Consider the following 18,945-nt stretch of genomic DNA (forward strand, 5'->3'; position numbering starts at 1 on the left):
ATAGATGAGGGGCGAGCAACTGATGTCATTTACCTGGACCTGAGCAAAGCCTTCGACACTGTCCCGCACCACATCCTGGTCTCCAAACTGGTGACACATGGGTTTGATTGGTGGACCACTAGATGGATAAGGAACTGGCTTGATGGCCGCACCCAAAGAGTGGCTGTCAATGGCTCCATGTCCCAGTGGAGGCCAGGGACAAGCGGAGTCCCTCAGGGATCAGTCCTGGGACCTGTCTTGTTCAACATCTTTGTGGGTGACATGGACAGTGGCATTGAGTGCACCCTCAGCAAGTTTGCTGATGACACCAAGCTGTGTGGTGCAGCAGAGACGCTGGAGGGAAGGGAGGCCATCCAGAGGGACCTTGACAGGCTGAAGAAGTGGGCACAAGCCAACCTCATGAAGTTCAATAAGAGCAAGTGCAGGGTCCTGCATCTGGGTCGAGGCAATCCCAGGCACAAATACAGGCTGGGCAGTGACTGGCTGGAGGATAGCCCTGAGGAGAGAGACTTGGGGGTGCTGGTGGACAAAAAGCTCAACATGAGCTCTCAGTGTGCACTTGCAGCCCGCAAAGCCAATCAGATCCTGGGCTGCATCAGGAGAAGTGTGGCTAGCAGGTCGAGGGAGGTGATCCTCCCCCTCTACTCAGCTCTGGTGAGACCCCACCTGGAGTACTGCCTCCAGTTCTGGAGCCCCTATTACAAGAGGGATGTGGAGGTGCTGGAGCGTGTCCAGAGAAGGGCCACAAGGATGATCAGAGGGCTGGAGCACCTCTCCTATGAGGACAGACTGAAGGAGTTGGGGCTGTTCAGTCTGGAGAAGAGAAGGCTCCGAGGTGACCTAATTGTGGCCTTCCAGTATCTGAAGGGGGCCTACAGGAAGGCTGGGGAAGGACTTCTCAGGATCTCAGGTAGTGATAGGACTAGGGGGAATGGAATGAAGCTGGAGGTGGGGAGATTCAGGCTAGATGTGAGGAGGAGGTTCTTCACCATGAGAGTGGTGAAACCCTGGAATGGGTTGTCCAGGGAGGTGGTCGAGGCCCCGTCCCTGGGGGTGTTTAAGAGCAGGCTGGATGAGGCTCTGTCCAGCCTGATCTAGTGTGGGGTGTCCCTGCCCATGGCAGGGGGGTTGGAACTAGATGATCCTTGTGGTCCCTTCCAACCCTGAATGGAACTATGGAAAAAAATACCACATTACATGTAAAAAATAGGATAGTAACACTGGAAATATCGAGATGCCACTCCAGAAATAATTTTTATATCCTCTCTTAAAATATACTTCTGCTTGTGTGACTTGCCATAGGACATAGCAGAAATAGGTAATGCTCAAAATCAGGTGATGGAAATGATTAGATATCTGTGCTGACTGCAGGAGGAAAAATGAGAGCTTGGTGCTGTTGAGGGACAAATACAGCAGGACAGCGTGGCTTGCACAATAGGAGTAAATGAAGTGCTCTATTTGTTCTTTTGCATGATGAACTGAGACAAATCAGGGAAACAAAGGTAATGTACTGAAAATGTACTACTGATGGAACTTTGTGATATGCTTAACTGAAAGCCTGAGCATTGAGAGAAGGGTGAAATACATATGAAACAGAGATGGGAGGGAGCATCATTTACAGTATCACAGTATCGCTAAGGTTGGAAGAGACCTCGAGGATCATAGAGTCCAACCTGTAATTTAGGTCAAGGGAGATTCTGAATTTCCGTTGGCTATTGCAGAAGGCAGAATTAAGTACTGGAAGAGCAGAAAATGGGTATTTAAAACTTGAAAAGAGAGAAAAGTAACAACTCTGTTTCAAAAACTGTTTTCAACACTCAAAAGGTCAAATTCAGCCCTAGAACAGCACGTACAAAGTACACGAGCTGAATTTGGTTCTAGAAGTGTATGACTTTACCTTTCATCTCCAAGGTTTTAAGGAGGGGAGTCTGTTTTTTCTTTTTTTTAAATGATTTTTAAAGCTTGGACTGAGTTGTTATTCTCAGCATAGTCCCATATGCTGTTATGTGACTACCGCATTTTATTTGTGCGTTTTAGTCAAATGCATTAGTCATGTATCACAGATGAACTTGTAAGGGATAACTTTGAAAGTAGGAGAATATTACAATATTATGAAAGGAAATCCAATTAAAATGACAAAAAGTTAATAAAGACATGGCATTAAGTAAAAAGCAAGAAAAACACATGCTCAGGGAGGGCACCAACTCTAAATGGAAGCAGGCAGTGAATATTGTCCTTCTGAATTATTTTTTGCTCTGAATATGTCCATTGCTATGGGCATTTGCAATTGAATTCAGTTTGTATGTTCTACTTTGTCAAATACAGAGCAATCTGTTTTACACTAACTCCCTTTATTTCAACATTAAAAAAATTTAAATATCCATTAGCAGCAATTGGAAAATACAAACCAACTTAAATAAAATAAGAAATTACTTCTCCTAACTAGGTATGGCAGACTTGATTACCCATTTGCATCAGTGCCACAGGACCGCCAGAGACATGTAAAACACTAAAATGCAAAAAAGGCACAACTGCTACACAGTGCAGGTTCTAGTCTGTTCTCTTGGATGTGGGATGGACAATTACTTTCATGTGGCAGTGATGCTACAGGAGATGCAGAGCAGCTGTGGTTATGAATAATGCTGAGCAGAGCTGTGGGGAGCACAGACTTTTCCACAAGCCCCGTGTTAAGGCGCAATGGCATTGCTGCTTTGTCTCAGGAGCACAGTAGGCTCACTGCCACCTCCTCACAAGTTGATGTAATCAGTTTGGTACCAAAAGATGTGTGCTGGCCTGTTTGAGCCCAGAAAGCCCCATGGATGCTACAACCACCTGTTCCTCCCCTAGCCCCAAGGTTGTGTATGCAGCAAATACATGGAGGTTGTGCCTCTGGTACTAGAAGCCTAGAGAGAAAATTGGAGAGACGTATTTACATCCACTGCCAAAGCAGAGAAGCAGAAATGTGCAAGATTCTGGCTCCTAACTTGCACTGAAAACTCAGAAAATGCCATCATTACAGCCTTATGTACAACATTGCCTGAGGAAGTGACCGCAGCCATTTGCACATCCCCAGGAAAATGAGAGATTATTTCAACATGGCCAAAAGACAAACTTCTGATAAAACAGAAACAGAATGGAAGGAAAAAACCAAACCAAACCCAAGACACAAACCAACAAACCCATAACATAAAACCCACCAACATGCATGAATCTCATTAAATGCTGCACTCACTGAGGAGAACTGAGCTTTATGTGCAGAAGCCGCACGAGGCCTCAAATAAACATAATTTCTTTAATGCATGTACAGTTAAAATGGTAATTGTTATCCCCTTTTTAGCCTAAATTTGGGGCAGCTCTTGGCATTGGAAGGCTGCCTTTGGATGCTTGCCGACCGCGCGTGGCCGCCTCTGTGGCGCGGTGATGCGATTTGATTAGCGCGCGGCAGTGTGAGGGGGATGCTGATTGTAAAGAGCAGTCCCATCACCTGACCACAGCTCCATGATGAAATCCCTGGCAAGGATTAAAGAGGGGAAGGGCAATAACTCATGAGAAAAAGCAGGACTGTCTGCTTAATTACTTGAAAAATGTTTCAGCCACTACCTTTTTATGACACCTGGCGGGTATAAACATGTCCACAGTTTTAATTAATTTTACCTCCTCTTTCATTGCACCTGTATAGCCTGGAGAAATGGAATTCTAATGAAATTACAGTCAAGCATTTCCACCGGAGTTTGAAGCACACTTTGGCAAGAATGAAAAAATGAAGCGTTTCCATGGGTTTAATTAGGGAGAGAATAGCGTACTTGGGGAAAAATACTTCCCTACAATTCTAATTATCCCAAATCAAGCCACAATGTAACTCCTTTCTCTTAATTCATATGACATTGCTTTTTGGTGTCCATTTTCATTTAAAAAGGTAATGTTGCAGACTTTTTCTGTGGGGCAAAGTGGAGTTACGGTGAAAATCCCTTTCTTGGCATTTTCAAAGTAGCAACAGCATGAGTTTGCACCTTTGACCTTGCAGTCTCACAACTCTCATTTAAAACTGATGAGTGAGACCCTCAAATTGATCCTGCTGAAAACAACGCTTTTTATAAACATACCACTAATTGTCCAACATCCTAAAGTGCCAGCTCTGCAGGAAAAAAAAAAAAAAAAGAAGGAAGCAGAGGTCTTTCTCACTACTTTTTTTTTTCTTTTTTGGGGTGGGGGGCAAGGGGAAGAGAAAGAGGTTTGCCTGTATTTGGTATTCTAGGTAGGAGTTGGTCTCTTGTCAAATACAGCCTGAGTTTGTGCTGAAGCTTAAGAAGGTGGTACTTTGTATGTTCCCTCTTCCACATCACTCTAAAGAATAGTCATGCTTCCACTGGTCTAAAGCAGATAAAATGAAGACAAAACTCTAAATAAAATATTAGATAAAAATCTAATATTCTCTAATGCTTGCAAGTCAGCCACTACATGTAACCCTTTGCACCTGAAATCTTTTACCCCTTTCTTAGATTAGCCTGTGAAATTGTGCATCTTGTACAGGAAGCAAGAGCTTTAGGGGCTGAGATTCTTGTGGATGAAATTAGGAGAAATGAAGGAAGCAGGATAAACACTGGGGGAAACAGGATCCAAAACATGTACTTACAGTGCACAGCAATGTAGCACACAGGATCAGCACCTAGGCACCAGCCAGTATTGTCAGTGCTCCAAAGCACTGCTGATGAATACAGTGCAGACCTCTGGCTTGGCTAATGCTGATCAGAATACTTCCCATCTGCCCCAGCTGGGAAAACTCAAACCTTGTAAGCTGCTGGTGAGGAATGGTCTGAAGCTAGCTACTAAACTTCACTTTTCTCCCTGTCATTAAATCTCTCGTTCTGTGGACAGACACTGTATAGTAAATACAGCTCCAGTTTCTTGTAAACTCATTGACTGTTAATGTTTAGCAAGTTTATAGAGGGATTTAGATTGGTCTTATTTTATTCAATTAAGGACATTGCACTTGTTTTAATTTTTTGCTTCAAAGGCTTAGCATCTGGATGTTAAAGAATTAACAACTCGCTGGAAACATCATTCCAAATATATAATACTTGTTTCAGCAATATTGTAAGCTGTCCACACAGGGGAAAAGAAAGTATATAATAACAGTAGTTTGATGCAAAGCACCACAGCAACAATGTGCAAGGTTTTCATCACTGTTTTTGGAGTCCTGTTGGATTCCATGTTTTTCCTATCCAGATATCAATTAGCATCACTGGAAAGATCTCAAAACATTCTCATGCATATGAAATTCTTTATTGTTAACATCATGAATGGTTTGAGCCTATGATGGAAAGCAAGGAACCTGTACCAGTGCAGCCTGAGACTGCCAAATGACTCGGAGACAGGCATGTTTTTTAGCAGCACATTCTTAGGAAAACAAGTATTTGAATCCTTCCTATGTTTAACTGCCCTGAATAAAACCATGGTGAACCTGCAATGCTGAGGCAAGGGAAATTACAATATGTTTCTTGTTAGAAAAACAGTGAAACAACAGATACAAACGATGTCTATTCCTTTGAGTATGTCACTCCTCCCAGTGCATGTCATCGCTGACCAGCCATTTTTTATCACGATAAAAGGCTGCTCCCTAGTGAGGTAGAAGACAACACAGAACTTGGGTCTTGGTGTTAGACTTGAGGTACTGGGGGAGGAGAAAGGGTTGCTGTAAGGCAGTTGATTAGCAATAGAAGAGAGGCAGTAAGTTACAAATAGAAAACTGAGTCAAAAGAAGGGCTACAAGCAACGAAGGAACACTGGAATTGCAGGAAGCATTTTGCAGAGACACTTAAAGTGAGCAGGATCTGCTGTACCTCCTGCCTGCCAGGTGGATTAATTTGGAAAGTCACACTTAGGCTAAATATCTTTACACTGTATTTAGTTGCACAGAGCAGAGATCTGAGCTAGCTGTTAATCTGTTGTTTATATGTTCCTGTGACAGTTACAAACCTGATAACTTGGGTAGCAGCAGCCTAGCTTTGGCAGCCCAGTGCTCATCATGGGCTAATTGACCTTGCTGAGAGTGCACAAGCTCTGCCAGATGATTTAGGGCTTCCATGCTGCACCACTATCATATCTCTAGGATATGGTCTTAGCTATCCATCTTCCCACTTAAACTCTCATTCAAGCTCTCACCATACCATGTCTTGATTACAGCAGCAACCTTTCCTCTGGCCTTGACAAATGCAATCTTGCCCTGTCGATAACCATCCTGAATGCTGCTGCAAAGATCATTTTTCTAGCTTGTTGCTTCGGCCACCATGTACTCTTGTTGCACTCCAGCACCAGCTCCCTCTTCTCCAACTCATCAGCCATCAGCTGTTTGCTCTTGATTTCAAAATCCTTCACAGGCTATTCTTGCCCCACTTATCATCTCACTTTGGAAGCCAATTCTTCCCTTGTATCACTGCCTGGTGGTAGGAGCCTCCACTCCTTACTTGTTTCATGTTTATTCACTTATTACTACACAGGCACCCTCAAACTTTCTCCTGTGCTGCTTTTCACACTTGGGAGGAGCTCTCTACAAGCATCAGTAAAACGAGATTGTAAATCTCTTTCATCTGATCTCCTCTTTGTTATAGTGATGACTAGAGAAAATGTCATACTAAACATTAATTGTGCGCTGTATTATGACTACTGCCAAGTCATGCTGCCTAGTGTTGACCTCAGTTTGTCTTCTTTGGGTTCCACAACTTGCCCATACATGTTGTCTCCTTAAAATGAGAGCCTGTGTCTGGGGTAAAGGATCATGCAGATGTTTGAGCAGCACCTAGCTAGGACAAGAAGGGCTCCTAAATACAAGTGCTCCTAAATAATATGGTTGTATATGTAATTTTTACAGCAGCACTATAGAAGCTGTTCAGTCAAGAGCTGACCAATTTAACCCACATCTTCACTAAGCTTATGGAAATGAGGTCCCATTAAGCACTGATGCAGGGTGTAATATTACCATCCACTTGACTTTCCCTGCAGATTCCCACGACTCTCTAGATGTGGCTACTGCTGGTTGTTGTGCTATTTTGATGTTCAGAGAACTCTGATTCCCTTGTGACAAAAAGATGAGAGGCATGGAAAGATTTTTAGACAAAGAATCTGAAAAGGATGGACTGCTTAGCTGAAGGAGACGTGCAAGAAATGAGAAACACAGAGTCCCACAGGAAGTATATTAAGTTGTTATAACAGCACCATCAACTATTTTTTAAAAAAACTTATTGGAATGCTTTAGTTGTAACAGTAATCTTTTGAATTTAGCTGGCATGGCAAACATAAGAGCTCTTCCTTGAAAGCTACAACAGTGACTGACTTTAAAGAATTTTGTATGAAAGAAGGAACTTTCATGCTCTGAGATACAGTGTAGCCTCTAAAGCTCTAAACCCACACTTAATTCCTTTGAAAGTACCTTAAATGAACACTGAGGCAGTAAAAGAAACATTAGTTATGGTTTCCTGTAATTTTCATACAGATGCTTTCCTCTGAGAGAAACCTTAGCAGCAATGTTCATTAGGACCTTGCACCCTCAGACATTTAGAAGCATTAAGGTGCTGTGGGAAGTCACCAGCTCATCCCTGGAACAAGCTGAGAGAAGGTGGTGCTTGCTCCTGTCCACTGCACATTCCTGAAACACAGGGATTATTACAGGCACTTCAGAGGAACTGAAAGATCACAGTGTAAATCACATTGAGTCAGAAGTCTTCCAGTTTCAAAAAGTGCCCCTCTCATGCATTTAATCAACTACACAAATATTAAGTGCAATGAAAGTCAGCAGAAACCACATATCTGCATTTCTCAGAAGCAGTCTTCCATCTTAACTCTCTGCTGCAGCTCATGGTAAGAAACTAGTGTGATCAGCCACCATTGTACATCTTAATTTCTGGCCCTTGTAACTTAGGTTAGTTCATACATCTATAGGATTTCTGTCAGGCACCCCAGTTATGCATGAGTCATTGCTCCAAAGAAGGAACCAACTGTATGCACTTGCAGTTCTCCACATTTATCACAGCAAAACACCTACAAATGCTTTGGTCTGCTCTGAAGGGCAAGGAGCAACACTGATTTACATGCTGCCAACTAAAAAGGAACATCAAAAGGAAGTATTTGAAACTTAAGATAATGCTGTTCTTAGCTGGCAAGACTTGTGGTTTGGATCTTTCTCAGATACATAGCCAACACTGAGCTAGCTGGCTGCATGAATCCCCCCACTTGTTTTATTTTTTTCTTATCTGTTAAATCTGTGATTCAAATACATATTTCAGTACTCAGGAATATGGGGATTTGAAAACTTTGAGAGACTTCCTGTCCATTAGCCATTGGCTGCTTTACAAAAAGAAAGCATAAAGATAGCCTTTTCCTCCTCTAACAGATGTAATCCCATTGCAGGGTTGTTCATGCAGTTTGAAAGAAAGCAGCATCCTTTTCTCTTGGAGTTGCTGAAATAGTGGTATCCCTCAGCAGAAACTGAACATAAATTTGGAACTTAATTTGATTCAGCTTTCAGAATGTCACAAGTGAGGAATGAACATATGAAGATCAGCTTTCTGTAATTAGTGAGGGATGTTAGAAGGGCTGGATCCAGTAAGGTCATCTGTGCAGCAAACAACTGTCTTCATAGTGTCAAAAGCACCCTAAGACCTGCACTTAGCATGACCTTCCAGGCTGACAGTTTTATTTCAGTTGACATTCTTGAAACTTACATGAAACAGCTTCAAATTTTTAATTTAAGTTGTAGAAATTGTTACTCAGAGTTTATTCCCATATTTTAGTTTCCAGTTTATGCTCCTCACAACGAAGAGGAAGACAAGTAGTTCTAAAAAACATTTAATCCTGATTAGGACTTGAAACAACTCTAGGCATAATTCATAACATCCTAAAGGCTGTTCCAGTTTGTGTTGGTTACACAAGTCCCAGCATACTGGCTGTCTGGAAGGGGTTTTCTCAGGTTCATTCCACATCCTCCAGCTGCTGGCATGGTCCATCTCCTGAATGTGCTTCTGAAATAGGGGAAGGATCAAAGAGCAGATGGCACTGAGCTGGCTTTGCCAATCCTCTGCCACTGGAGGAAATATTCTGTGCCAGTAAAAGATCTCTAATCTGTCCTCAAGCCCACTTTTTAACTCTTTTGCACAGCCAAAGCAGCATGGTGCATCTAAACCAGATTTGAGGCAGATGCTTCCACAGTGACTTCAATGGACTTGCTCCAAACTCTCCCAGGTGAGGCTGAGGGTGCAGAGAAGCTCATGGCAGACAAATGAGTCACAGCAGTGCAGTAAATTCGTCAGGGATACTGCGGCAAGCCCCAAAAGAGGCAGAGGTCTAATATCTAGTGAAGAGTGATGACAAAAATAAATGTTGAACAGCTGCTCTCCTCACTTTGCACTAGACAAGGACATTTTTAAGGGTAAATATTCTTTAGAATAATGCATTGTGTAGAAGCCTTTGGGTTAGTCACCACTTCTGTAACACGCTTCAGAAAAGCTAACCCCAGTTTTATCAAAGGGCTATCCACAACCCTTTTTCTGAAGAAAATCATTAGGAAACCCACTCTCTATTTCAAAATCTGAACAAAGTACTTTAACAAACTCCACAGTGGAGCAGGAGCAAGCTGCTGGGTGAGTGGTGACAAGGTGTTTCATAATCGAGGATCTGCAAACCCTTGCTGACAGCAAGATCAGCACAGCGGGACCAGCGTTCAAGGAAAGATATTTTAAGTCTGGCAGAAATGTTACAGCTCTTCTACAACCCGAATCATCACAGAATTGGTTACAGCAATTTTTATTTCTGAAGGGCAGCATCTGGCCTATTTGGCACACTTAATTTCAAATGTGTATTTTTCAAAGCAAAAATCATAACAAAAGAATATAACTCAAACTGGCGGAACACTATACTTTGGATGACATTTTGCAGTCAATAACAATTTAACATAGCATAAACTCCACTTCTGCTGTGCTTCAGCCTGATGCAATCCAGAAAACCATCATACAGTTTAGAAATGCTAAAAGACTGTTTAAAAACAGCTGTACTATCCGGCTCTGCTGCTCTTACAGGAGCAGTAGTTTCTGTGATGTTATTAGTGCCTGGTTTCAGTGTTTGATATTCACTGTAAATGGCTTAGAACATGCAATCATAAGGCAAGGTGAAGAGTAGCATCTTGGTTACAGCACTGCAAAATTTATGCCATAGTTTTTGTCTGTTTCCAAAATAAGAAACTAAAACTGTGGAAACTTTGTAGCAGACTTGTACCAGATACACTGCAATTAGTGGGAGTTTAACTTGTGTCCCCATTCGTATGGAAAAATCCATCCTGGGGCTCAGCTTGACCCTGCTTTGTGCAGGACTGAGTCCTGCTTCATTACTCCTTGCTGTCCCCTCTGGTTTGCAGTTGGTGTCACTTGCACTTTTTTGTCCTCTCTCACGAACGGCCCAGGCATACTCTGGGCACATCTCAGAATGCTAAGCTGTGCCTGAGATGTGCAGTCCAGTACCAGCTGCTTTTGTTTGTCCTCCAGTACCATGATATTCCTCCACTTGGTACATTCTGGAAAAATCTGGGTAGCTCCCACACTGTGTCTGGGAATGACCAGACCCTATATGCACACTGTGGGCTGGAGAAAAGCCAGATGGGCTTTCATCATTGTACTTAAGCTTCTTCCTAACAATATTTTGACCTGGGTAGAGGAGAGGAGCCATATGGTATCTTGTGCCCCTGACAACAACTGCTATTAGTGCAATCAGTGCATTACCAAGGTGATTTGTTTACATTCAGCTGTGTCACTAACTCATGGCAAACTCAAATATAATTAAGTCAGGTATTAGGCAGGGTCTCAGTATAACCTGGTTTCATTCTCCTATTCCATTTGCCTGGTATTTTCTGCCACAAAGCCCCTTACAGATTAAGCATCCTGACCAACTGCTGCTCAGGGCCATTGCCTTTCCCACCTTCTAATTCAAGCTCAATGTGCAAGTCTAGCATGGCTCCCCCAAGATATCAGACAACTACAGTTTCAGCCACAGAGCCAGGCCAGAATTACAAGAGAAAAAAAGAAATAAGGCACCCTCATCAGCCTTAGCACTTTGTCTTGCCAAAGTCAGCCTTCAGAGGGCTATGTTTTGATTACTTCTTACATTTGTGTTGCAATCATATTGTGAGCTATTTAGAATGGGGACAATACCTTCCCTGATTTTTGTACAGTATATCCAACCCAGTGAAGCACCAAGCTTAACTGAGGGCTTTGAGAGTCAGAATAAGCCACTACTTGTTTTAGCGGTTTGCTGTCCTAGGAGGGAAATGATGCGTCAGAGTATGGCTCTGGGTTTCAGCAGTGTTTTCTAAGGCATTCATCATGTATATTTTCTCAAAAAGCATATGAAATAATGACACTGGTTTATTTCTTCTAGAACTCCTCATTTCCCCAGACAGTTTATTGTATTTAATAACAGGATGAAAGAGCCCCGTACTGCCAACACCCCCACACCCCTGGTGTACTGCGGACAAAACAGTGATATCCCCTTCTATTTACAGTGTAAGTTTCTGAATTGAATATTAATGCTAAATATAAAGTAAACTGGTTCGCAAACCTCAGAAAAGAACAAAACAGTGCTGAAAGTTACCCAGGGCTATTCTATTTCTCAACTTTGCTGTGTTAACATGTTACTTCACAAAAGGTATAGTTCTTAAAAGCTTACTGCTTAAGAACACCGAATGGTTAAAAAAAAACCCCAAACCATTAGATGTCAGATCACAAAATCTTTGCAAGTTTTACTTTTGAACCATAACCTCAGAACAACAGGGGAAAAGGTTATAATAATCTAATCGCAACTGATGACCAAGTATAGAATTATAGCTTTGATAAAAACCCCACTTTCAAAATTGTAAGGGTAAAAAAAATTAGCAGCCTTCTACTGTGCAGTAAATAGATACAGTTTGTTATTTAGCAGAACAGAAGAATGTAATTTCTGGAGGTATTTAGGTTATGTGTAGGACAAAATACAGGGCAGCAGACAATGAAGACTTAATCCCAGATGAACACTATTAATACCATAAAAATTCAGTATTTCTGCAAATATTCTGCATCCTCTGCCTGGAAATGGAGACAACCAAAATGAGATGCAAATCAGTGCCTTTATCTAATGAATAATGCAAATGAGTGCTCCTCTTATGGCGTGGTAGTCTGCAGGAATCCTCTCTGCTTCACCTCGCATTTCTTGTGGATTTAAGCACCATGTGTCAGAAGAAATTAGAGAATGGAATTGCCAAGAAACGACAAAGCCTTGGAGCCCCAAAGTCAGTACAGACAGCAAGGTACATTAAGATGCATGGTACGGGGGAGGAGAGAGCAGACATCTCATTAAAACGAAAATGTTGCTGTTTTTCCTTCACCTAGTTTATGGAGTTGTATGACATAGTAATCTGCAATTATTTGTGTGGCTACTGGTTAGAAACATCCTCTAGCATGACACCGAGGTGGGATCGCAAAAACTTTACAATTTTTTGTTTTTTAAATGCTGGTGCTATTTTCTCTCTCTGATACTGGTTAACTGCATCAGCATTTCTCCTTGTAGCATCACACAGCATACTGCATCTTATCCATTAGTCACAAGCCTTGCCATGCTCTTCCCTTAGCATCTAACATTACCCTTCCAAAATACTCTCAAACAAACCTGAAGGCATGCAAGCTCTGAAAATTAATTTTTTTTTTTTTTTAATTTTGTTTTCCCAATTGTTGTTTTGCCTGAATGCAGTTGTGATTCAGAATCCAAGACAGATTTCATTTGCTCTATTAAAACCTCTTGGCACATGGACTAGCTGCACTGACAGCGCTGTCCAGACCCTCCTCTTTATTATTGCATTGGGTCCCGAACACAGGGATTTCTGAAATTAATACTACTCTGACAGGTGCTCTCTTAAAATACAGGGCAGGTAGGCCAAACCTACCAAAGCTATTTGTTCCTCTCAAATTCTGAAGTTATCAGATACAGAGCAGTGAAGGAGCAGCCCAACTGTGAAAGGGATCTCCAAAGGATCTAGGATGCTGGGAGGAACCCTTCATTGAGAGGCACAGGGGCTACGCAGGGACTACAGGTCTGAGTATGCAGTTTGGTCAGGCTCTTGTTCAGGCAAGCACGCTTTGGGGTGGGGGACATTGCCTCTCACTTGAAAAGGGAAGGTGAAGGACCCCAAAGTTCCAAACTGTAAAGCTGAAAACTTAATGCAATCACTAATCCTTGGGGTGCAAATCATATCCAACACAACCTTAGGGCAGTGCTCTCTTTGTGCTGGGTTATCTTGTGAACCAGCAGGTGACAAATCAGTGTTTCGATTCAGTAAGTCATCAAACATAAATCTGGTGTCTAATCTCTTCTTTTATTTAGTACAGTCTTACTACATGTCCTTTCAGGAAACATGGAAAAATACCCCAGCCCCTTTTTCTCACAAGCTGACAAAGACATCATTGCTATTTATAGTTGTGCTTCGGTTCATCAGTTGGAGGCACACTGCAGAAGATGCTAAAGCACTTAGCAGCATTGCTACTAAATTAAGAGCTTCCAGTTTCTTTTTAATAGTTGACAGCAAAGCCATTTCTCTATTGGACAGCTTGTTGCAACTCCCTGAACAGTAGGGTTAAAAAGGGGGGGGGGGGGGAAGTATTATATTGGATGGATTTTCTCTCAGCTCAGTCCTAGTGAATCGAGGAGGAATTGCCTGGAATGCAGGTCTATAAGGAATTTGATGTCAACTCCATAAAAATGCAACTTGCAATCAATACAGCATTTTCAGTCCCTTAAATTAGAGGGACGTGGATAGTTTCTCTGGTCCTGTTCTTGTTAGCAGCTACCGTGCCAGGAATATAGGGAGTTTAGGTTTCTGATAGCAAGGGCAATGAGAACTATAGGAAAAAACCTACTGTTAAAGCAAACTAAGCAGTTGATTTGAAGGAGGGAGACAATTAAAGCATAGCATTTCTGAAAGAGTAACAAAAATGTCACTGCAAATGACGGATTGGTACAAGTCCTTGGCTCCTTCCTAGCACTGCAATAGAATACGGTGTTAAATCAGTTCCAAGAGATTATTAGTGGCATATGTTATTTTCACAAACTCAAGGAATTGAGTATCACTTCATAAATCAACTGCAGGTTAAAATTAGAGATATTCTTCCTCTTTTTTTTTTTTTTTTTTTTTTTTTTTTCAGCTTCAGTTCTGTGACCTTTATACATACAATTAACAAAAGGAAAATTATATTAAAAAAACAACAGTTGGAACCTGACTCAAACTGAGAAAAGCTTAAAATATTCCACTAAAGTAAAAAACAATATTGCAAATAGCTCTCTTCTATGGCTGCAGATCTCCTCAATGTCTGTGAGGTTCACTGCAGAATTAGATGTTGATCCACAGATACTGCAGAAAGGAACTCCCATTTCCCATTAACCAAGAGCTCTTTAAATCACTTGTAAAATGTGCCCACGTTTTGTGGTGTTTCTTTGCTGGATTGCTTTTCTGCATAAAGCACTAAAACTCAGGTCAGAAAACTATGAATGATTAAAACTACCAATAACTGAACCCAACTACCTGGCATGTGGAGATCAATAAAGTGCAAGGTTTAAGTAGACAGACATATTGTCAGATACAGTACCAATGCAGACTCTATTATGTTGCCTCTTCATCTGTTTACAAGCCAGATAGTGTCTTCTGACATCATCTTTGTAAAACTACCATTGAAATCTTACAAATATTTCTGAAATAGAGAAAAGCTGATTTCTCCTGCAAACAAATTATCCAAGAGTCCTCCAGGAGTGGCACAGAAATATAAAGAATCTCTTGTCTTTCTCTTGTGACATTCAGCATTGCCACAAACTTCCCCCCGTGGGTTGCCCAGGGGCTGCAACACCTCCTGGGACACTGGACGTTGCTACAATCACAGAGCAGGGGCTGCCACCAAGAGCAGCATTACCTGGTAGACTGCTGTTAGTAGCTCAAGTGTGGAAGTCTATCATCCTGTTCTTCAACAGCAGCCCACTGAAGTTCATGTGTATTTCCCAGGAAAAAGCTGTGGATCTGATCCCTGATTAAGAGGGATATTTTTGAATTCCTAAGGTGTTTCCAATTTATGATTTATTACTGTAAAAATAAACATGTCCTGTTTTTCCTGTAAGGCTTTATAGAGCTCATAATTGTAAACAAAACCAATTACCAAACCAGAGCAAAGGCAGCGAGAGGAAAGGCTTGCTCAGCATCGCCCTTACATCTACTTTCAAAGGCCTTGGACTTTGGCTAGGATAACAGCAACTGTTATCTGTGACTAGTTTAGGTGATGGGAGTTTAAAGAAGTTCATGTAAGGTGGTGTTAAAATAGTTCATCATAGGTGCAATTCATCTTTAATTATCTTGTGCAAAGCATAACTTTTTTTCTTGATTAGCTCCTGTAAATCTTTTGGTGTATCAGAGGGAACTGGCCTGGCAGGAGGAGGATGCTGACAGTTGCATTAGCATAGGACCTTGAGGATGGGAACTGGGGGAAAAAAAAAGTCCTGAGGCTAAAGTTAAATTCGTTAGGGCCTTGCTGCTGTCTGATTTTTGTTTCTGCACAGTTTTATTATTCCAAACCCATCAGTTAACAGCACGAGCCTCTTGACAAGATACAATCACCAGAATGACATTTACTCCAAATTCTTAGTCAGATTATTATTGATTGGGAGAGTCAAACATTGCCTGTTAAAAGGCTGTGCCTGCTTTCTCTGCACTCCTGCAGCATATTTACTGTCTTGGGAGACCATGCCTAGGAAAAGCAGCACAATGAGGAGGTTCTTATAAACCAATCCACACTGCAGCACACACTTCTCCCATTCTACTGCTAAACTCCCTAACCTCAGCTTCAAACCTAACTTCACCTTAACTTCACAAGGATTTAAAACAAAACCCAAACAAACCAAACCCACCCCCCATCTGTATGGAAGGTACACAACCAAGGCCTGCATGGGTCTGCACCATTTTAAAAGATACTTTTGTGTGGCACACCCCTTCCCCCCCCCAAAAAAAAATTAGCAGAAGTTACAATAAACCCATCAGCTCTGGTGGGTTCTCAAGCCATAAAGCCCTTAGGGTGTGACAAGAGAGGGATCCAGCCTCAAGGAATGCAGGCTCTGTGCTCTTGGAGCAACTCCCTATTTCTCTGTTCAGTCTTTCATTGTGCCACCATTTTCAAGAGCCTCCATTCCAATGAGGTTGGAGAGAGAGCCTTGCCCTCAGGAGGGGGTGCAAGGGCAACACAAGTGGTAGATGTATGAGAGCCACCTTCTCCGTGGTGGGGGTACCATCCTGTAGAGTGCATAAACAGCACTTTGCACCAGTTGAGGACTTGTAGAAGAAGCAGTGTGTATGGCCTCAAAGGAAAAAAAAAAACAACCAACACTCCCAGGGAATTGCAGCCATCAATCATTTGTCCATTGTTCAGCATTTAACAATAGCATACTCTCTACTCCAGCTTAAAATGTCACAAAATGTTGTGCTGAAAATCCCATTAACAATACCAGGAACTGTTGAACTCCTGTTCAGAAGCTTGCTTTTAAACTGGTAAAACTTGAAGCTCATAAATGATGCTGCTTAGCTAATGCTGAGTGCTGCAGCTGATGATGGAGCAGTTATGGAGAACTACAGAGAGATTATTCAATAATAGTCTTCTGTTCTTTTTCAATTATTTACAAATAAGCCATGAGATGCACAAAGCTGAACTTCAGTGAAATTGCTTCTGATAAGGAAAAAAAATACACTATTAATTTTGCTTTTACTTAAGATTACTTAAAAGTTTTCAGTTGAGAGCTTCAAACATTGCAGAGCATGGCTACTAAGATGACAATATTTGGGCACTAGCCACTGCTGCCTGCAGAAGTCCTTCTGTGGACTTACACAGGGTGCATTAGTGTCAAAGCAATGTCCTAAGTCTTGTTTATGGAAAGCTAAACACTGACATTTAGGTATCAAATACACCTCATGATTCTCCTCTGCCTGCTTTTTTTGTTCTTGAAACATAACTTTTTCTAAAAATTAAAGCTAGTGCTTCAGATGACAAAAGCCCTTTACGTCCTTAACCTCTTATTTTCCACAGCTTCTCATATTTCTGTTTCAGGAAAAAGGGGACTCCAGGTACAAACTGCTGGCAAAAATTTACCTCAACATTTTAGAGAAATGCATTAAAACTGCTACTTAATGTTTCTAGAAGTCTGATCAAATTCTTATAAAGTGAAACACCTTGCGAGGATATTTCTGCAGGCTATTCCTCCAGTATTTATACTGCTTGGCAGATCCATATGGTCAGGGAAACCAAGAAGCATGTCAGAATCTGGAAGGCTGTGATAAAAATAGATAGGGAAAATAGCACATGCAGAAAGAGTTGTTATAAAAGTCAGAAAATTCTGTACTTTTTTTTCCCTATAGTTATGCACATTGTATTTTCTTTTTTTTTTTTTTTAAAGATGAGGGCTTTTGTGTAGTTGTTTGCTAATTTTTTTTTTAGCCTTTTTTCTTCTTAGTCATTTGTAAATGTCACCCAAAAGCAGCTCCCTTTCTAGTTTCTGATGGAGGAAAGCACCTTACGACTAGGTATAGATGGTAAAAATCAAATGGATGAGTTAAAATGATGGCTCCTGACAGTTTTATAGATAACAATCTAAAATACACCAGGATGCTGGAAAGACACAGCATGTACATGTAAGAGAGAGCTCCTCTCATCATAACACTGTCCTCTTTTAAAAAGGTCCTTCAACTTTTAAGCTATAAAAATTCTCTCTGGGCTGAAGCCTGACATAAAATATCTCTAGCATAATTTCTTGCCTGTAATATCTATAATTAAAATTCATTTGTGCCCTTTCCTTCCCTCTCCTTTTCTATTCCTAAATTCCATACAATCTTCTTAAAGAGCTAGATGAAATAGAACCATTTAACAGAAAACACGATACCGCAATCATCAGAGCTACATGAAATCACTTCTGTGTGTTGCCAAGCCAGCTCAATGCCAAGCATTTTCATGTCCCTAGCTATATTTGTACTTGTAGATCAAGATGGTGTCACTGCAAGTGACCTGTGAAAACATAAACTTCCATACCTAAAATGTGTTTTAACAGCCACTGTTTCTACAAGTAAATCAAGTGCAGAATTACTTCCTCCGTTTCACCTAGTGGGATTAGCATCCTAGTGTATGCAGGGACATGTATCTCATCAATCACAGGATGCTAGGGGTTGGAAGGGACTTCTGGATATCATTGAGTCCAACCCCCCTGCCAGAGCAGGACCATAGAATCTAGTGTAGGTTGCAAAGGAATGTGTCCAGATGGGTCTTTTTCGTCTCCAGAGAAAAAGACTTCACAACCTTTCTGGGCAGCCTGTTCCAGTGCTCCATGACCCTTACAGTAAAGAAGTTTTTCCTCATGGTGAGGTGGAACTTCCTGTGCTGTAGTTTACATCCATTGCTCCTTGCCTATCACAGGGCACAAGTGAGCAGAAGCTGTCCTTTCCTTCCTGACACTCAGCCCTCAGATATTTATGGACATTTATTAGATCCCCTCTCAGTCCTCTCCAGACTAAACAGCCTCAGGTTTCTCATGCTCTCCTAAGGCAGTGCTCCAGTTCCTTCATCACCCTTGTAGCCTTCCATTGGACCCTCTCAAGTAGATCCCTGTCCCTCTTGAACTGGGGAGCCCATAATTGGATGCAATATTCTAGGTGGGGCCTCATTAGGGCAGAGTAGAGGGGAAGGAGAACCCCCCTTGATCTGCAGGGATCAATGACCTTAGTAGTATCTGGGATTATTTTTTACTTTTCAGAACCTGCTAGTATATACAGATCTTGAAACACAGGCAAGAAATATTGAACTTTACCTGGGTTTAGCTACTCTTAAATAGGTATGTTGTCTTTTTATGCATCAGAAATTCCAG

General features: G+C 41.6%; 1 protein-coding gene across 11 annotated transcripts in view; it reads right to left on the bottom strand.

Moving 5' to 3' along the window:
* Positions 1-18,945, bottom strand: part of NTNG1 (netrin G1) — a 168,804-nt gene that overhangs the window by 132,750 nt on the left and 17,109 nt on the right. The window lies entirely within an intron of this gene.

This window comes from Melanerpes formicivorus, unplaced genomic scaffold (genome assembly GCF_026170545.1).
Source record: "Melanerpes formicivorus ecotype bairdi unplaced genomic scaffold, bMelFor1.0.p_v2 SCAF_7, whole genome shotgun sequence".
In the NCBI taxonomy this organism is placed as follows: domain Eukaryota; kingdom Metazoa; phylum Chordata; class Aves; order Piciformes; family Picidae; genus Melanerpes; species Melanerpes formicivorus.